The sequence below is a fragment of the Cetorhinus maximus genome, chromosome 7 (assembly GCF_964194155.1).
Source record: "Cetorhinus maximus chromosome 7, sCetMax3.hap1.1, whole genome shotgun sequence".
In the NCBI taxonomy this organism is placed as follows: domain Eukaryota; kingdom Metazoa; phylum Chordata; class Chondrichthyes; order Lamniformes; family Cetorhinidae; genus Cetorhinus; species Cetorhinus maximus.
In genome coordinates this window covers 123,822,234-123,840,857 of record NC_135885.1, presented here as the reverse complement: position 1 = coordinate 123,840,857, position 18,624 = coordinate 123,822,234, and positions in this window count along the sequence as shown.

Below are 18,624 nucleotides of genomic sequence, written 5' to 3'. Positions count from 1 at the left end.
AGATGAAATAGGCATGCAGAGATGAATGGGCACAATGAATGGTACAGAACTTACAGCAGAGGCAGGGTACATGGGGCCAGTTGTCTAGCCAGACCAGAGCTCCTTCTGTGTGGCCTGCTAGTCAGATGTTAAAACAACAGACTGGGTTTACAGCTCAGGAAAGCAATAGTAACCTGTTCAACAAGCCAGAGTCTTAAGTCATGTGACCTTACCTCTCCATAATACCTTCAACATAGGATGTTTATCTATGGCTTATCTTGTGTACGGGAATTGACTTTGTGTTCCAGGCTGATAACATCTCAGCCATTATGGGTTGAAAGAGGTGCTATTTGTTGAGCGGCTGATGTTTGGGAGGTCATTGTCTCCATGGACTCTCTGAGTCCACTGGCAGAACTGGTTTATCAAATACAAAGGACAATTGTGTAGCTCCACTTCAAGTTGGGCTGTGCAGTCCCCAGGTGGTCTGTTAGTAGCCCCTCAGAAATAACAAGCTGTGACATTTTTGAAACTGCGAAGTGGATTATTTTGTTCTGGTGACTTGCAAACAATAGCTTCAAGACAGAGGGGCAGCCACCTTAATGGTCTTTGTTCAGCCAAAAGGTCCAGTTTAAAATCAAGCAATAGCAATGAGGATATATTTTTATAAAAATATACAATGTTAAGCTCTGTTCTGTCACAGCTTGTTTACTTGTTTTGTTGGAGGGGTAGGGGAACACTTCTCCTTTCAAGATAAAACCTCTAAAACCTCCAATAGCCTGACTCACTTTAGCACAAGTCAAGAAAAAATTCCTTTCCTACCTGGAACCCCTTTCTCGTAGGCTCTGAGGGAACACATTTCTCTTGTACTATTGTTATGGTTTTAACACCCATTTCCTTTTCTGGCACAGCCTTTTCTAAAGACTCATTAAGCATTCCTATTATTGCCACCAGTTTACCATTCATCTTCCAACAATGGACTTGGAAGTGCCCTGTCTTATAACAATGAAACAATACTGGTTTATTTACATCACTTTTATCCTCTACACTATCATTTTTCCTGGTTGTAACATCTTCTGCCTTCCCCATAAAAGCTAGATTATTTTCTATTCAATGAGTTTTCCTGCGGGCTTACAAATGGAGACCTACTGGCCATTAGCTGTCTATGTGATATATCATACCAATCTGCCAGAAACGCGGCTTCCTGTTGTGAGTTCATTTATTAAGAACAGGCACACGTGAACATATATACATGGATAAAATGCTTGAAGACATCAGAGCTGCAGCGCCATGTTTCCGTGTTCTGCTCCAGGCCGAAGTGAAACTGAGTCTGGATCACATGACACACTTCTTACAGTGATGGCATGCTGCTAACCCTTAAAAGCATATTACAACAATGTGTTCCAGGCGTTCAAGGATTTGCAGTGGAAGAGCATTATCAGAAAAATGTACCCAGACTAGAGAAATGAAGTTAGCAGTATAAAAAAAAAGGTCAATGCCCTAGAAAATCTACTGAGTGGCATGTGCACAGCCAATGGTTGTCAGAAGTGATTATTTCCAACTACACCCTGTTGTTATGCCACATGATATTTAAAGGAAAACCATTTTCATGTATGGAAAAATTGTTTGGGATAAGTCAGCAACTGTAACTAGTCTATAAGTTATGCATCTTAATGTTCCAAGATAATATTACAAAATATTACAAAGTACTTACAACACAGAAACAGGCCAGTCAGTCCAACAGGTCCATGTTGGTGTTTATACTTTCCATGAGCCTCCTCCAACCACTCAACTAACCTCTTCAACATAGCCTTCTATTCAGTGCTTATCTGGCTGTCCCTTGAATGTATCTATGCCACTGACATCAACTGCTACCTGTGATTGTGAGTTCTACATTCTAACCACCCACTGGGTAACAAAGTTTCTCCTAAATTCCCTATTGGATACTTTAGTAACTATCTTATATTTATGGCCCTAGTTCAACATTCATACTCAAGTGGAAACATTGGTGGGTTCAATATTAATTGATTCAAAACCCACCCACTTGCATAGAGTTAAAATCGGGCCTGATATTTTCTCTACAGTTAACTCAACTAAGAGGCCCAATTAATGTGCTGTTACCTGTGCAACTGCCTGAAACACACCTTTCCTATGAAGCAAATATAAAATCCTGTGAGAAGCCTTTGTCCTTCCCAGGAAGGGGATTGTGGCTTTCATTTAATGACTTTGGCAGAGAGAAGGAAAGGATAAGGCTAGCAATGGTATATTGTAAATATTGATTTGTGTATGAATCAAGTCAGAATCTGGGAATTCTGCAGCAAATAACTCACCTCCTGACTCCCCAAAGCCTGTCCACCATCTATAAGGCACAAGTCAGGAGTGTGTTGGAATACTCTCCACTTGCCTGGATGAGTGTAGCACCAACAACACTCAAGAAGCTCGACATCTTCCAGGACAAAGCAGCCCTCTGGTTTGACAACCCATCCACCACTTTCAATATTCACTCGTTCCACAACTGACACACAGTGGCAGCAGTGTGTGCAATCTACCACTGACCAAGGCTCCTTCAATAGCAGCTTCCAAACCCACAACATCTATCACCAAGAAGGACAAGTGCAGCGCATGCATGGGAACACCACCACCTGCATGTTATCCTCCAAGTCACACACCACCCTGACTTGGAACTATATCGCCATTCCTTCACTATTGCTGGGATAAAATCCTGGAACTCCCCACTACCAGCACTGTGGGTGTACTTACATCATTGAGACTGCAGCGGTTTAAGAAGGCATCTCACCACCACCTTCTAAAGGGTAATTAAGGATGGGCAATAAATGTTGGCCTAGCCAGCAATGCCCACATCCCATGAAAGAATAAAAAAATCACCTGATTAGAGCTACTGATGCTCTGAATTCCACTGAGGGTGAAGTTGCTTTGAGGGAGATGCAAGTCTGAATGGTTAATTCTGTCATCCTCCCCCTCTAGAAGCCCAACCTTTTCACCTTCAATGCTCAATGTGATTGAGATGCTGCTGATCCTCTGTGCCTCCTCCTCTGCCAGGTAAGCGTCAACAATCATTGGGCCCTTTCCCTGGCATGCTGCACTGTCTTATTCTATGGTGGTACAATAAACCTATAAGTACTTCTGAGTAACATGTGCATCCAAAGAACAGGGTGAAGATGGAATCAGGCAGATGCTTAAGGAATGAAAATGATTTGCCTTTGAGGGTTATGGCACTATCTCAATTTGTGCGATGAGAGTAGGTGGAAGGGAATGAGGTCAGGTGAATTGAGAATTAGGATTACTGGCATTGGCAAAGGGAGAAAGTGGGAGTTGAGCATGTGAAGAGAGTAAGGATGAGTGGAGATGAATCAATCTGATCCAATTTGTGCTGATGAGTGTTGGGTTAAGAAGTGGTATAAATGGAGTAGGATTAGCAAGACAGAGAGAAAAGGTGTGCATTATATGATTTGGGTGCATATAGCCATTTGCTAACCTTTACTGACCTAGTTAGGTCACTGAACATTTTTTCCACCAATGGGAACCAGCACCTCACTCCTGGTCCTGACAACACACAACAGAATATCAAGGGAAGCAAGGTGGCAACTTTCCTTCTTCTTGAAGCCATTTCACAATTCCTCTTCCTCATTTCTGTCTGTAGCAATCTGTTAACCCCTTTTTCCATTTCATTTCTGCATTGGGCTTTAAGATATACAGCTGAGATGCTGAACCCATAAGCAATATTCAAACGAGGCCTGACTGTCAAAACTGACAGGTTTCTTCATCATATAATGTTCCTGGCTTGTCACCCATTACTGTGAACCCCTCCTCCAATCCTCCCAAAATGCTTCACTCCAATCTCTGTCGCTATCTGGCTAGGGTGTCCTGATGTCCTTGAAATTTAATATTCAGTGTTGAGTGTGCTGCTCTCAAAATCACCGCAAGATATAACACTGATCAGCATCTTTCAGATATTATTTCATCTAACTTTGTCACCAGCCATGCTATTTTATGATCTGAAAATCTATTGGACCTATATTAGTCGATCCTACATTAGAAATAGTGATGAATAATCCAAATGCAAGGCAATGGGTCAAATAATCACCCACAAATAATATAGATAGTGACAAAAAGGAATTGTTTTGAGTTTGACAAGCTATGTAGTAACAAATCAAATTCTTCTTATTAGATGACTCTAGATTAAAATTTTAAATCATGTTTTCAGCACATATACCATGTTGATAGTCCAGCGCAATACCGAGGCCATACAGCATTGTCAGAGGTGCATCCATCTTCAAATGTGATATTAAACCAAGAGTCAATTAGCCTGTCTAGATGTTCTATGAGCACCATTCAAACATGGTTAGGAAGTTGTTTTAGGTGTTCTGACCAACATACCTCCCTCAACCAAAATTATCGAAAGCAGCTTAATAGGTCATTCAGTTCATTGTCTTTTGTGATATTTTGTTGTACCAAGAATGGCTGGTGTAAATTCCTCTATAATGAGTCATATTTCAAAATAATTTCACATACTAAAGTGTTTTGAGATATTTCAGGTGGCATGTCAATGCAAATCTTTATTTTAAATACCATGTAATATACTTATTATTTGATAATGGAACAAACCATATCACAAAAACAGCTACCGAGTTCTGAGTGATCACTAGTTAGATGCTGCCATGATTAACACGTTGTATTACATAGTGTACAAACCTGGCTTATTATTTTATTGCTCTCAGTCCAACAAGAGTAAATGCTAGTGAATAATTAAAACTCTTATTTAGGGAGTGTCCAGATTGACCACCATAACATTGGCACAAGTTCAATGGAATGTCTGGATACACCACAGAGTTTCCATTGTTCTTCCAATTGTAAAATCATGAAGGAAATTCCTGGAATTAATATTTCAATAAGCCACCAAAGCTTTATCTACTGCAGCTGACATCTTGATATAGTCTTCAGAATTTACAGCAGTGAAGATCCACTAACATTTTCACCAAGGAGCCCATAGCTGGATGTGAAATGAAAGAAAGTAAATGCAAAATTGTTAATAAAGCCAATGGCCCAGATCTTCCACATCACTGAAAACTGGATGTACAACCCGAGATGGACAATGAAACCCCATGGAGGCCCCGACACACTGACTCTGTGGGAATTTCCTGATAGGTTTGAACTTCCAATGGGCAATTTTCCTGCTTTCCGGGACCCACTGAAAAAGCCTCTGACTCCGAACTAGAGTTGGAGACTTTGCACATTTCCAATGTACTCACCTGGATGATTACTCAAGAAATTTTAAGTCAGAAAAATCCTAGTCTAACTCCTGTGTAACTATACAACTGATGCCCCAATCACTCACATATTTACACTGACCCCCTCCCCTCTGAATCCTCACTGGACACCCCCCGCCCTTGCACCATGCCATCGATTCCCCCACGAGCTCCAACTACCTCTGACCATCCATTTCCCCTGCCTGACCTGACTTGACAACTGCCAACCAGACCTAACTAGACACACCACCTGACTACCACCCCAGACCTGACCTGACTACCCCAGGCCTACATAACAATTCACCCACTTACTCAACCTGCCACAATGCCTACCCTCCACCCTACCTACATACCATATACACACAGACCTGTTCACCCACATGCCATCCTACATACCTGCCATCCTACAACCTTACCCACCTGCCACTCTACTCACCTACCATCTTACCTGCCTGTCACTCTATCCACCTGCCACCATACCCAGATACCTCACCCACCTTCCCACCCTACCCATTCACTAACATTCATCCATCATCCATTCACTGACATTTACACTGAACATTTAGGGCTGTATTTTCATTGAGTCATGTTGACTCAGGAGTCTTTAAAAATGGTAATCGGGATTTGATTCCAGGAGCGACTGCCCTTGACATCAAGGCCGCATTTGACCGAGTGTGGCATCAAGGAGTCCTATGAAAACCGGAGTCAATAGAAATCAGGGAGAAAACTCTCCACTAGTTGGAGTCATATCTAGCACAAAGGAAGATGGTTGTGGTTGTTGGAGGTCAGTCATCTCAGCTACAGGACATCACTACAGGAGTTCCTCAAGGTAGTGTCCTCGGCCCAACCATCTTCAGCTGCTTCATCAATGACCTTCCTTCCGTCATAAGGTCAGAATTGGGGATGTTCGCTGATGATCGCACAATTTTCTGCACCATTCGTGGCTCCTCAGATACTGAAGCAGTTCATGGCCAAATGCAGCAGGACCTGTACAATATCCTGGCTTGGACTAACACATGGCAAGTAACATTTGCATCACACAAGTGTCAGGCAATGACCATCTCCAACAAGAGAAAATCCAACCGTCGCCCCTTGATGTTCAATGGCGTTACCATCACTGAATCCACCACTATCACCATCCTGGGGATTACCATTGACCAGAAACTGAACTGGATTAGCCATATAAATACTGTGGCTACAAGAGCAAGTCAGAGGCTAGGAATCGTGTGATGAGTAATTCACCTCCTGACTCCCCAAAGCCTGTCCACCATCTACAAGGCACAAGTCAGGAGTGTGATGGAATATTCCCCACTTGCCTGGATGAGTGCAGCTCCCACAACATTCAAGAAGCTTGACACCATCCAGGACAAAGCATCCTGATTGATTGGCACCACATCCACAAATCCTCACTCCCTCCACCATCCACCCACAGTAGCAACAGTGTGTACCATCTACAAGGTGCACTGCAGGAATTCACCAAGGCTCCTTAGACAGCACCTTCCAAACCCATGACCACTACCACCTAGAAGGACAAGGACAGCAAACAGATGGGAGCACCACCACCTGGAAGTTCCCCTCCAAGTCACTCACCACCCTGACTTGGAAATATATCACTGTTCTTTCACTGCGACTGGGTCAAAACCTGGAATTCCCTCCCTAACAACACTGTGGGTGTATACACCACATGGGCTTCAGCGGTTCAAGAAGGCAGCTCACCACCACCTTCTCAAGATCAGCTAGGGATGGGCAATAAATGCTGGCCCATCCAGTGAACCCCACATCCCATGAACGAATAATAAAGATAAAAAACCCCTTCCCCATTCCTGGGGTTTCCAATAATGGGGCCTTTAAAGGGTACTGGCTGTTATGGTCAAACGCACTCCTGACTTGGCTGGCTCCATTGCAGGGAATAGGCATGTTCTAGTTCTCATCAATTTTCATGGAGTCAGGCCAGGCTTTCAATGAGTTGTGGCTCATGGGACCTCAGAGGTGTCAGGAACCATAGTCAGCATGAGGGGACCTTTTAAAAACTAAGATCAAACGTCCTGCTTATGCCTCCCATGTCAAGGTATGTTCCCCCAAACACCCTCGATGGCCCCTCATGCTCCCCATGCTATAGGATGACCCCCAAAGCCCCTATGGCCCCTCTTGCCCCCAATGCTATTGTATGCCCCCAAAACCGCTATGGCCCCTCATGCCAAGGTAAGGGCCCCTAAACAACCCCTATGACATCAAGCTCTGGCACTTCCATGCCCATTCACCCACTGTACACTGTATAGAAACAATGAACCTCGTAGTGACAATAGGGTCCATTAAAAAAGAGCTTTAAAAAGCATTAATTGATAACTTTCCACTTTCTTAAAAAATACTCCTTTTTACTAAGCCCAATAAAAGTGTTAATCATCCAGATCCTTTAAAGTTTCAATAGCTGAAACATTGTGAAATTGACAGCACAGGTCAGAATGCCAAAGCTGTCAGCCAAGCAATGTTTTCTCTGGGGCTCAGTTATTTCAATAGGTTAATGGATGTCTGGGCTCTCAGCCAAGAGTGCACACTTTATGTGCTAAAGGTGATGCTAAAGTAAAACAATTTGGAGGATCACACAATGGTAGTACATCTTGACCAATTTTCTATCTATTTAAATTAAATGTGAAAGTTTTGAATGGTGGAGGATGCAGAACAAGCTTATCCAGTGACTGGATTGAACCAGACAAAGCAGTAAGACTCCATGTTTGATTCCTAATTTGTATGGAGTTAGCTGATCTTAACTAAGATTTGGATCACTAGAAATAGATAGATTGGTCATCTGCCACTAGGAAGTAGGTGTAGTTCAGGGAAACTGAATGAAGGAGAAGAGAATTAAAAACAACTTAAAAATTGGGATAAAATTTTCATTAGTAGATATGGATGCTTAAAATTTTCAAGTAAACTATAAATATCATAGTAAACATCTGGCATTTAACAATTGATTTAAACATTAGTACAACATCTGTATACAGGTACATACACATATATAGTATGTACATTAACCATGGAATTTTTTTAAAAAAGTCAGATGTGTCTACAACTACTTATTTCATCTGGAACCTTATTGCTTCTGAGATCTGTAACCCTCTGATCTGATTGAGGCACTTCTATGCTGAAATAACAGTAGCTTGAGAGTCTGTAAGTAGTTACATGTTCTGACCTCTAGATGGAGCTACAGATTAATTTTTCCACACCTTCCATAGGTCATCTTTATCGGCCACACAGTTTTTGCTGTCTACAAAGTAAGTATTCAAACAAGCTATGGGTTCTTTTAACATTCACTTTCTTATATATTTACCCTTGCACTGTCATAGGTGATCTCTGACCATTGCCTCCTGTAGTTCTCTGCCTGATGGTAGCCCCAGTTCATGCCTCTGGTGCCACTCATTGTGCAGGCCTTCTGACCCTCTATTTTACCACACTTGGGCCGCTGGCTCCACTTATTTTTCTATTGCTGCTACTTTGACCAACTCAGGTCTCGCTTGTTCCACCAGAGAAGCCATTTGGGCCTTGCACTGCTGTACTCTCATCAGTTATGCCTGTCTCTATATGGGGTATGTGGAACATTCCTTGTTCCAGTCCTACTTCGGCCCCCTCCCACAACTCTTTCTCCGGTACATCGATGACTGCTTCGGTGCTGCTTCATGCTCTCGCCCGGACCTCGAAAAATTTATTAATTTTGCTTCCAATTTCCACCCTTCCATCATTTTCACATGGTCCATCTCTGACACTTCCCTTCTCTTCCTTGACCTCTCTGTCTCAATTTCTGATGATAGACTGTCCACCAATATCCATTACAAGCCTACCGACTCCCACAGCTACCTCGACTACAGCTCCTCACAACCTGCTTCCTGTAAGGACTCCATCCCATTCTCTCAGTTCCTTCGCCTCCGTCGCATCTGTTCTGATGATGCCACTTTCAAAAACAGTTCCTCTGACATGTCCTCCTTCTTCCTTAACTGAGGTTTTCCACCCACGGTGGTTGACGGGGCCCTCAACCGTGTCCGGCCCATCTCCCGCGCATCCGCCCTCACACCTTCCTCTCCCTCCCAGAAACATGATAGGGTCCCCCTTGTCCTCACTTATCACCCCACCAGCCTCCGCCAACTCCAGCATGATGCCACCACCAAACACATCTTCCCGTCACCAACCCCCCCACCCCCCCACCCCCCCCCCCCCCCGGCGGCATTCCGCAGGGGTCGTTCCCTCCGGGACACCCTGGTTAACTCCTCCATCACCCCCTACACCTCAACCCCCTCCCACGGCACCTTCCCATGCAACCGCAGAAGGTGCAACACCTGCCCATTTACTTCCCCTCTCCTCACCGTCCAAGGGCCCAAATACTCCTTTCAAGTGAAGCAGCATTTCACTTGCACTTTCCTCAATTTAGTCTACTCCAATCGCTGCTCCCAATGCGGTTTCCTCCACATCGGAGAGACCAAACGCAGACTGAGTGACCGCTTTGCGGAACACCTTCGGTCTGTCCGCAAGCATGACCTAGACCTCCTTGTCGCTTGCCATTTCAACACTCCACCCTGCTGTCATGCCCACATGTCCGCCCTTGGCCTGCTGCAATGTTCCAGCGAAGCTCAACGCAAACTGGAGGAACAGCACCTCATCTTCCGACTAGGCGCTTTACAGCCTTCCAGACTGAATATTGAGTTCAACAGTTTTAGATCATGAACTCTCTCCTCAATCCCCATCCTCTTTCCGATCCCCCTTTTTTCCAATAATTTATATAGATTTTTCTTTTCCCACCTACTTCCATTATTTTTAAATGTATTTCCACCCATTGTTTTATCTCTACCTTTTAGCCTATTTTGATCCCTTCCCCCCACCCCACCCCCACTAGGGCTATCTGTACCTTGCTTGTCCTGCTTTCTACCCTTAATTTCACCTATTAGCACATTTCTTAGCTAATATCACCACCGTCAACACCTCTTTGTCCTTTTGTCTTTGACATCTTTTGGCAATCTCCACCTATCACTGGCCCTCTATCCAGCTCTACTTGTCCCACCCCCCCTGTCCCCCCTCCTCCCCCCTCCCCCCACCTTAAACCAGCTTATATTTCACCTCTCTTCTATTTTTCCTTAGTTCTGTTGAAGAGTCATATGGACTTGAAACGTTAACTGTGCTCCTCTCCGCAGATACTGTCAGACCTGCTGAGTTTTTCCAGGTTATTTTTATTTTTGTTTTTGTTTTGGACATAGAGGCACTTAGTGAGGAAGTAGGATATGGGTGACAGTTAAAGAAAGCTCAGAAAGGCCTTGTTGTCAGGAGAGGAAAGGCCAGGGCCGGGGAGGCATAGGCTTTCCTTGTGGAGCCCAAAAAGAACACTCCTCCTTCTGGTGTCACAATTAACCAATGTGAAAATAAAAAAAACACACACCTTGACAGCATCTTCCAGCCCAGACTCCTTTTCCTGTCGGGTTAACTGGTGAGGAAGCCAGAAGATTTAGCCTCAAAAACTTACAGTTAAATCAGTTGTTGGGCACTGATGATGGAGCCCAATCTTCATATTGAAAGATGGTCCTTGCTGGATTCTGGCGAGGTCCCAAGTGTCTGCTCATAAGAATAGGTTGAGATCAGAATCCATTGAAAGACAGCAGGATTGGCATGGATGAGCCCCAAGAGTCATTTTAACTGCCCCTCCGGTGAAGATGGTTTAAATCAATTCTATTATTTCAAATCATTTTAGAAAATAGATATCAGAGTGTATAGGGAAAGACTTCCTCTTTCTATTGGGTGTAGTGATAATGCAAACATGGGCTGTAAGTTTCCTTTTAGGAGTTATCAGTAGATTGGCTAATGTTGCCCCTGTGGAAGATCAGTAGAACCTGGATTTACATAGGAACTGGAGGAGGCCATTCAGCCTTTGAATCTGTTCCTCCAATCAACTGACTCATGGCTGATTTCTTTCTTAACTCCATCTATCCACCTTTCTACTAATCTCAGTTTTGAAATTTTCAATTGGCCTAAACTCAGCAGCCTTTTTGGGAAAGGATTCCCATCACCCTTTGTAAAGAACTGCTTTCTGACATTCCATATGCGTGCCCTCGTTCAGGAATTTATGCCAGTCTTTCTCCAAAATTATGATGGGGCTATCTGGGGAAACCTTCAAGGAAACCATCAATGCATTGTGTTCAAATTGGCTGCTGTTTTTCCTACATTACAACAGTGACTACATCAAAGGAGCTTAATTGGATGTAAAGTGCTTTGGAACATCCTAAGGTCATGAAGGAAACAATTATAAATGCAATTTTTTGTAATGTGTTCTATCACACACTTTTCAAATGTGCAGTAATAAGTCTATTAATTCCCTGCAGGAAAAAAAAACATTTCAAATTAGACGATAGGCTTCCTGTCATATTTTTAATGCTGGTTTTGGGACACGGACTCAGGAAATCTGACATAATGAGAGGACTGATTTAATTGTTGCAAAAGCGAAGAGGAGGGGGTTTTGTTTAGAGGGAGCTGGCTCTATGATTATCGTTTGCACTCATTTTTACTGAGAGAAAGCTGATTGATTTTTTCTTTTAATGGCCGCTGTCTGATGGAATATTATGTCTGGTCAGATTGTTGACTCACACATGTATCATACATATTTAAAAATATACGGGCACACACACAACAAAGGAATAAAATACCATCCAATGCTTTAACAATCATTAGACCTAGTCAAAATGTAAAGCACCATATTAAGTAAGAATACAAATTTATCTCAGAGTACCGTAAGATGAAAGAAAAGAAGAAAGACTGTATTTATATAGCACATTTCATTGTTGCAATATGTCTTTATAAAATAACAGCATGACATCACCAGAACGGAAACATGTCATGTGATTCAGTCTTAGTTTCACTTTCGCTTTGAGCAGAGCACACATACACAGCTCTAGTGCCCTCAAACTTTATACCTATGTATAACTGTTCTCAGATGCCTAGTCTTAAAAAATGAACCCATAATGTGTTTACCCAATCCCTTATGAGTGATTGGTGCCTTGTGTCTTGTACAGTAAAAAAGCCCAAGTTATTATGTCAGTATGATAACATGACATGGTGATCAGTGGTGGTAAAACAGGTGGCAGCAAGATTAAGTACAGGCACAGCAATCCTCTCAGGTAGATAACGCTTACAGGTCCTAAGTACCCCCAATTGTTGACGCACTCACTAGAACACCTAAATCTAGACATGTGGAAGGTATGGCCTTCTGCATGCACCAAGGAAATGTCCAGCTTTTCATCAATTCTGCAAGATAGAAAGGGCCATGGGCAGCAGCAATGCACGAGAGCAAAGGCTGATGCAGCTACAAAACCACATGCACTGATCCAAACAGACCACACACAATGGGTACCTTCAAGCAATGAGAATGACCATCCGGTGTCCTGTAAGAAACATATACATGAGGTGATCGAAAATGATGATGATGGTGCATGATGAGATGAAGAGTGATGAACATGTTTCACACCGTCAACCTTGTGATTAACTGTCCTGAGTGTTTGCCAAAATTCAAATTATCTGTCTGACTTAAGTTGGTGAACAGTCTTAGATTGTACTACATGGCATGAGATGACCTAAACATTTTGGTCAGACCGTAACAAAGTTGCAGCATTGGAGAGTGTTCGAAATGCATTGTGGTGACTGCGAAGAAAAGCTTTGGAGACAGAGCACCCAGCTAGTGCTCAATTAAAGAGCTGGTAAGCAGACCCTTGTGGTGAGATTGCAGTGCATAGCCTGCCAGTTCCATGAGCGGGACAATGTGTTGAGAGGACTAACGCTAGGTTAGCTCAGTTGGGAAAGGTGAGTGGGTTGAATTGATGGTGAACAAGGGAAAGCCAAACAAAAAAAAAACAAATAAAATAACCGTCAAGAAAATAGGGTCAGAGAAGGTTGTGCTTATAAGGGGTGGCTTTGGGATTTGCTGAAAATAAGTTGAATAAAAAGCAAAGAAGCCATTACTCCATGGCACATTCCAACTTCAACTCGTCTTTGTGCCATGGCACATTCCAACTTCAACTCGTCTTTGTGGGAGGACCTACAGAAAAGCGCATGAAAGTGCCAACAACAGCATTCATCCCAGATACTACTGAAGATGGAAGGTCAAAGGGATATTGTCAAAATGTCCACAAAATTCCCCAGTATGAATTGGGATGCAGCTGACCTACTTTGAATTCAAAATATTTAAACACCATACAGAGTTATCGATTCTAGATTCAGGTGCATCTGAACCAGATAAGCAAGCCATAAAAATTTGTCTAGCAATTGGGAATGAAGGTTTACAGAAGCTGAACATGTTCAGATTACCAGAAGAAGAGCTAACGGATCCCCAAAAGATACGGACTATATAGGAAGACAGGTTCAGAATCAGGTTAAATTTCCATACCCATTGTCTAGAGTTCATGTCATTTCGACAACAGCCTACAGGATCCATAGACCACTTCATCAGTAGATGCAGAGGAAAGGATACATAATGTGATTTTTCAAACTCAGAGCTAGTAGATGGAATTGTCGAGTTTGTGATTGAATTCACTTACATGGAAGCATTCCAGAAAGATCTGCTAGATAAACCTAAAATGTATAGCTTTGAAGAGATACTCAAGGGGTGACATAAGTACAAAGCAATCCTCTCAGGTAGATAATGCGTACGGGTCCTAAGTACTCCTAATTGTTGACGCACTAAAATCTAGACTTGTGGAATTTATGGCCTTCTGCATGCACCAAGGAAATGTCCAGCTTTTCATCTATTCTGCAAGACAGAAAGGGCCACGGGCAGCAGCAATGCACGAGAGCAAAGGCTGACTTAGCTACAAAAAGTCATGCACTGATCCAAACAGACCACACACAATGGGTACCTTCAAGCAATGAGAATGACCATCTGATGTCCTGTAAGAAACATTTACATGAGAATGATGATAATGTGCACGATGAGACGAAGAGTGGTGAACATATGTTTCACACTGTCAACCTCGTGGAAAACTGTCCTAAGTGTTTGCCAAAATTCAAATTATCTGACCGACTTAAGTTGGTACCTATTCCTTATTGGCCAAGATTGACACAGGGGCAAGTGCCAACATACTATCTCTGCGAATTCTAAAAGACATATATCCACAGACATGGAAGCCATGGTGAAACCTACTGCTGTGAAACTCTCAGCGTACAACGGTTCATTAATTCCACCTGCATGATCCATGGGGGGGGAATTTTCCACTCCCACCAGCGGTGGGCATCATAGCGAGCGGAGGCACTAAATTTGGCATGATGGAAAAGATCAGTTTCCTGCCAGCGGGAAATTAGTCTGGAATTTTGTCTCCTGACTTTGATAGCAGGTTAAAGGTCATGTCGGGTTTCCTGCTGATCAACGTTGGGAGCCACATTTGTATTCCTATGCATCTCTGGAACGCTCATTAAAAGGCCAACTCCCTGGAATTAGGTTCCCCCTCCAAATTAATTTCTCCGCCAGTGGATAATTAGAATGGTCTGCTTCCCTACTGTATGTAAATGGTGAACATCTCGTGAGCTTCAGTTCATCAACAACTTTGAGGTCAGTAGATGCTGCTTTCACATTCCTTTAAGGGCATTGGTACAAGATATCGAGTGCTTTTATCACAAGCTGCATCAAGGCTGGGCATGGGAGGCAACACCAGCAGGGAGGGGGAAGACGGAGGCAGGACTAGGGGAGAGGGTAGCACGGGAGGGTAGGAGGATGATGGAGGCAGGACTGGGGAGGGAGTGCAACATGAAAGGGGAGGGTGGAGACCAAAGTAAGACTTTGGGGGCAGAGGTTGGAACAAGGGAGCGGAGGAGGGAGATCAAGGCAGGACTAGGGGGTTGTCAAAGAACAGAATGAAGTAGTGAAAGACTGTCCTGGTGCAAGAGTTATAAGGCTGTGCAAGGAAGAGTGCGAGAGTGTCCTGGGGCTGAGGCGATGCTGTTGGGCGGGGAAATTGAAGAGACTGTCTTGGAGCTGAGGCCATGCTGGGGGGCATATTAAAGGGAGTGTTCTGGAGCTGAGGCCGCGCTGTCAGAGCAGTGGAGGGGGGCAGATATTGAAGAGACTGTCCTGGGCCTGTTTGAGCCATATTAGAGGGCCCTGTATGATACACATGTCTTGGTCCTGGTCTTGGGCTGGAGAAGGCCTCTATGGGCAGTTACAGACATGCAAAGTATAGTGTACAGGGCGTGGTCAGTCACCTAGGAGTTTGGCCCTAGGGCTTAGAGTCATGGTACGGTGAAGTAGATGGCACAGTCACATTTAGGGGAGGCATCTGAATCAGTGGCTGAAAAGTCATGGCGGGGGTCACATTTGTGGGGGGTCGGTGCGGATCCCGAAAATTCAGGATGCGCGTGTCCTCAAGAAGGGAAGGGGTCAGGTCGACAAAGGACATGGGGATATCAACATTAACTGGTTCAGTGGGGAGAACAGCAATATACACATGGATAATGATTGGTTCAAAAGTAACAGGAGAGGCTGGATACTGATAGCTGGAGTGGGAATTAGGAGGTGGTGAATGTGGAGGAGGATGGGAGGAAATTGGTGGGTGATAGCAGGAGGTTGGGAGCTGGTCTCCTTTACAACGTTGAGCAGCACTATTTCTGGGCTCACCTTATGATGACGCAGCTTGAAAAACAAGCTAGAAAAAATCAACCGGGGAGGTGTCTAAGGGCATGTGACAGGAGTTCAGCTCAGCAATTCTTGGCTGATTGAAGGGGTACCCTATAACTGCCCCGCTAAAACCATAGAGAGGATGGCTCAGCTGAGTGCTGGATTCAAGGGTCTAATACACAATGAATGAGCTTGACTCCTTTATTGATGGTGCACATTCAGACATTAAGTTTAAACGCTGCGGTGCATATGGTCTGAATTGGCATCTGAGCCTTACAGATGCATGTGAGAATGGATGTAGGGCCAAAAATCAATGATCACGTCTACTGCACAAAGGTAGCATGGGCCCTACAAGCCTCCGTGTTCTTAGTGCACTGATCATGGCATTCATTACATCATGCTTGCAGTCAGGACATAAGCACAAGGACTGGGTATCCATAGTTATAGAAAAGACCACAGGAGGACAACCAACACAAGTCTGACTGTGGTTCCTAGGACGTGGGTCTTTTGACCCTATTTAAGGCTCTCATTGTGAATGTGCTGTCACGTCTGAGGGGAAAGCTCAGCCATATGTCACCCTCCAGGATGATATCAACCTGCAAGGGGTGGCCTTGGTATGCGATGTGCAGACTGAGGGAAAGTCAAGGGCTGGAGATTGCATTCCTGCCTTGTATATGGAGGAAAATCATTCCATGGGAACTACCATTGATTGCTCAATTGTATCCATTTGCAGATATAAGGAAGAGTGGAGAACGGAGGCTGCAGGCAACACTGCCTTCTTGATTAGAACGAGTAGGAGAAGGGTCCGTCGCAGATTGGCAGAGCTCAGGGAAAACCATTGCCCTGAGTAACAAGAGCCAGCAGGGCCCCAGATACCAACAAGAAGGGGCCAAATCCACAAAAGGCATTCGGGTCGACCGAAGAAGCAGCTCATTCATGGATATGAGTGAAAGACAGTGATACAGGCACTCCTGCTTGTCTGGGAGTGTGGTAGCTCATATTTGCCACATTCTCTGGGAGGAACTCATGCCGCACAGACTTGGAGGGCATCCAATGCTAATTGCTCTGAAGGTTACTGCCGCACTAAATATTTTTGTCTGCGGATCCTTCCAGGGCTCCACCAGGGACCTTGGCAGAATCCCACAATCGGCGATACAGAAATGCATAAGGGAGGTGACTGATGCCCTTTTCAATAAAGCTCACCATTATGTGCAGTTCCGCATGGATGAAGCAAGCCAGGCTGCCAGAGCTGTGGGATTCATTGCAATCTCAGGCTTTCCATAAGTGCAGGACACCATTGACTGCACACATGTGGCCTTGAGACCTCCCTGGCAGCAGCCTGTACAATTCATTGATCGAAATGGATTTCACTCTCTGAGCATCCAGCTAATTTATGATCACAGCAATCAGATTCAGCAAGTCTCTGCTAGGTACCCAGGGAGCTCACACGACTCAGATTTTGACTCACTCCCAGGTGCCAGGGATATTTGAACAAGCTTGGTGCTTAGAGGGTTGGCTCCTTAGTTTTAAGGAGTACCCCCAGAAGACATGACTAACGATGCCCGTTCATTGTCCACAGAGTGCATCTGAGGAAGGATACAATGCTGCACAATCAGTTACAACATCCTTTATAGAGCAGAATATTGGCGTCTTAAAGATGCGTTTCAGATGTTTGGACCAGTAAGATGGGGCTCTCCAGTACTCACCACAGAGGCTATCCAGCATCATCATTGTTTGCTGCACCCTGCACAACCAACTGTGCAAAGGGGGGATGTGTTGCCACAAGGAGACATGGAAAAGCTAGACATCTCCTCAGATGAGGAGGATGTTGAAGGGGATGAATCTGTGCGAGTGTTGAGATGAGCCACATGAGGATGACGCTGCATGGGCATGATGCAGCAGATATGCCTATGACAGCCTCATAGCTGCAAGATTCCAGGAGGAATAAGGTGAGGACAAGTTGTTATGAGTACAGTTCTCTTCAGACTTCGAAGCAGGGGACACAACACTTTCATCATCATCTTCAACATATCACGAATGATCATCACTTTCACAATGATCACAAAGACAGCACAAGTCACCTTCAACCTAATGATAGGGTCATCCTTGGAAGGTGCAGTAGCCTAGTGTCCATGTGGTCACTGTGGAATGTGTTTAGGACTTCAGTAGCGCACATCCTTAAGCAACTACACATAGTGCTGTCCTTTCAACCATGGTGGCAACAAGCCAGTGGCCATGGCATCCTTCAAGAGGTTGAAACACTATTGCACACATGGATGCACTCATGCCAGTATGACAACAGCTTAGCAAGGTGGGTCAGAAGACGAAAACTATCCATCAATGGTTAGCACTTCACCATCTCAAGAGAAGGCTACATCTGGAAATAACCAACTCTTCAAATGCCAGCTCTCATGCATGATTAATGTAGAGGCCGCATCTTAATACTGAGCCCCAAGATGTGATCGGACATCAGGACGCAGTGATCTGTTACACAACAACATGTGCACAAAGCTGCGAGTCATGTTATCATTGTCCTCATATAGAGTGGGTCAACAGGACCATTGTATGATTATTGATAAACATTCATTAACCTTCATTCATTGGAAGCCTACCAAGTTTACATCCTGCATTGCCTTGGCATTTGGGAGAGATGTGGCCCAGTCAGGTTTGACATGGAAGTCAATGATAACTTATTCCCTTCCTAGATACTGCTGAGCACTCAGGAGATGTGCCAAAGCATCACTTGCATATCAT